This window comes from Bidens hawaiensis, unplaced genomic scaffold, assembly GCF_021521415.1.
Source record: "Bidens hawaiensis isolate Kalapana, Puna unplaced genomic scaffold, B.hawaiensis_p1.1 tig00040600_1, whole genome shotgun sequence".
NCBI lineage: Eukaryota > Viridiplantae > Streptophyta > Magnoliopsida > Asterales > Asteraceae > Bidens > Bidens hawaiensis.
In genome coordinates, this window is record NW_027497166.1 from 20,652 (window position 1) to 22,841 (window position 2,190).

Below are 2,190 nucleotides of genomic sequence, written 5' to 3' on the forward strand. Positions count from 1 at the left end.
AGACCGACGTGAAGATTTGGTTGATGTGCAATTCTTTGAGCCAGCTTGATATCTTCCTGTCAGTGAATTGTTTGCCATTGTCGCTCACAATTTCCATAGGAAGGCCAAAACGGCAAATGATGTGGCTCCAGATAAATTGCTTCATCGCCTCAGCTGTGATTTTTGCTAGTGGCTTGGCCTCAACCCATTTTGTGAAATAGTCTATCGCCACTACCAAAAATTTCACTCGCCCTTGCGCTTGCGGCAGGGGCCCCACAATATCAATGGCCCATTTGTGGAAAGGCCATGCGGAGGTCACTGGAATCAAGTTGTTCTTTGGACGCATGGTGTTTGGCGCGTAGCTCTGACATGCCTTGCATTTTTGGATTTCTTTTAGCGCATCCAAGTACATGCCTGGCCAATAGTAGCCTGAGCTCATTGCCTTGGCAACCACCATGCGCGGACCAGCGTGTATTCCACAGATTCCTTCATGAATCTCCCTAATCACATAGCTTGCTTCTTCAGCATCCAGGCATTTCATGAGCGGTCCAAGATAAGAGCGCCGATATAATGTACCATCAAGTAGTTCATAGTTCTGCGCCTTGTGTCTTATCTTTCTCGCCTGTGCGCGATCATCCGGTAACGTCCCCTCCTTCAGGAATTCCATTATTGGAGTTATCCAGGATGAAGGGGTTGTATGAATTACAAGGACCGATTGCGTTTGCACTGACGGGTTGCTCATCACTTCCACCCTGACATCTTTGCCAAAGTGATCAAAATTAGTTGATGCCATCTTACTCAACGCGTCAGCGGACTTGTTTTCGCTGCGCGAGATGTGTATGATTCTGAAGAAGTCAAACTGCTCAACGAACTTTTTTGCCTGCTCTAGATATAGAGGCATTGTGTTCTCCTTGGCGTCATATAGGCCGTTGACCTGAGCAGCTACCAAGTAAGAATCAACATGGGCCTCTAGCCTTTTAACTCCAAACTTGCGCGCAATGCGCAGACCAGCCAGCAGGGCTTCATACTCAGCCTCATTGTTGGTACTCTTGAAGTCCAACCTAATAGCATAAGTATATTCATGATTATCAGGGTCCACCAGTTTGAGGCCTGCGCCGGACCCTTCGCTGTTGGAGGCTCCATCAGTGAATAGCCTCCAAACATCTTCTTCATCATTTGCTCGCGGAGGGTCTACCTCGCGCTGAGCTTCTTCAATCTTTCCCTCTGGGATTTCCGTGATGAAATCCGCCAAAACTTGACCCTTTATCGCTGGACGGGGCTTATAAGTGATCGTGTGTTCACCTAATTCCAGCGCCCACTTTGTCAGCCTTCCGGAGAGCGCGGGGCGTCGCAAGACTTGCTGGATGTTGTAACCAGTCAGAACTTCAATAGGATGACAATTGAAGTATCTATGGAGCTTGCGCGACGCGTGTGTTAGTGACTAAACTAACTTTTCCATGATGGAATAGCGCGTCTCAGGGTCTGTGAGCACCCGACTCACATAGTATATTGGCGTTTGGATCCCCTTGCGATCCACCAATAATACTGCGCCGATCGCGCGGTCTCCAGCTGACAGGTACAATGTAAGGGTTTCGCCAGGAAGTGGAGCTGTGAGTGCTGGCAACTTTATGAGACATTCTTTTATCTCAGTTAAAGCTTGCTCAGCCTCAGGCGTCCACTTGAATTGGCTCTTCTTCAAACAGTTCCTCAAGGTGTTAACGAATGGAGTAGATTTGCTGGCGTGGTTCGCTAGGAACCTGTTGATTGACACCAATCTACCATTCAGCTTCTGAACCTCTTTCATGGTGGATGGTGAAGGCATGTCAAGGATGGCTTCCACCTTTTCAGGGTTCACCTTGAAACCATCCTTAGTGACCATTACACCAAGAAATTTCCCCTCTTCTGCGCCGAAAGTACATTTGCTCGGGTTGAGCTTCATGTTAACTTCCGTTAGGCGCTGAAGAGTTTCCTCGATGTCTTTGAGCATTTGTCTCTCCTCCCTGCTCTTGATCACCAAATCATCAACGTAGACTTCTAGATTTCTTCCGATTTGTTCACTGAAAACCGAATCCATAAGTCTCTGATAGGTTGCGCCCGCATTCTTTAAACCAAAGGGCATTTTTGTGTAACAAAAAACACCCTTGTCGGTTCTGAAGGCAGTCTTGTCTTCATCCTGTGGTGCCATTTGAATCTGGTGATAGCCTTTGTAGG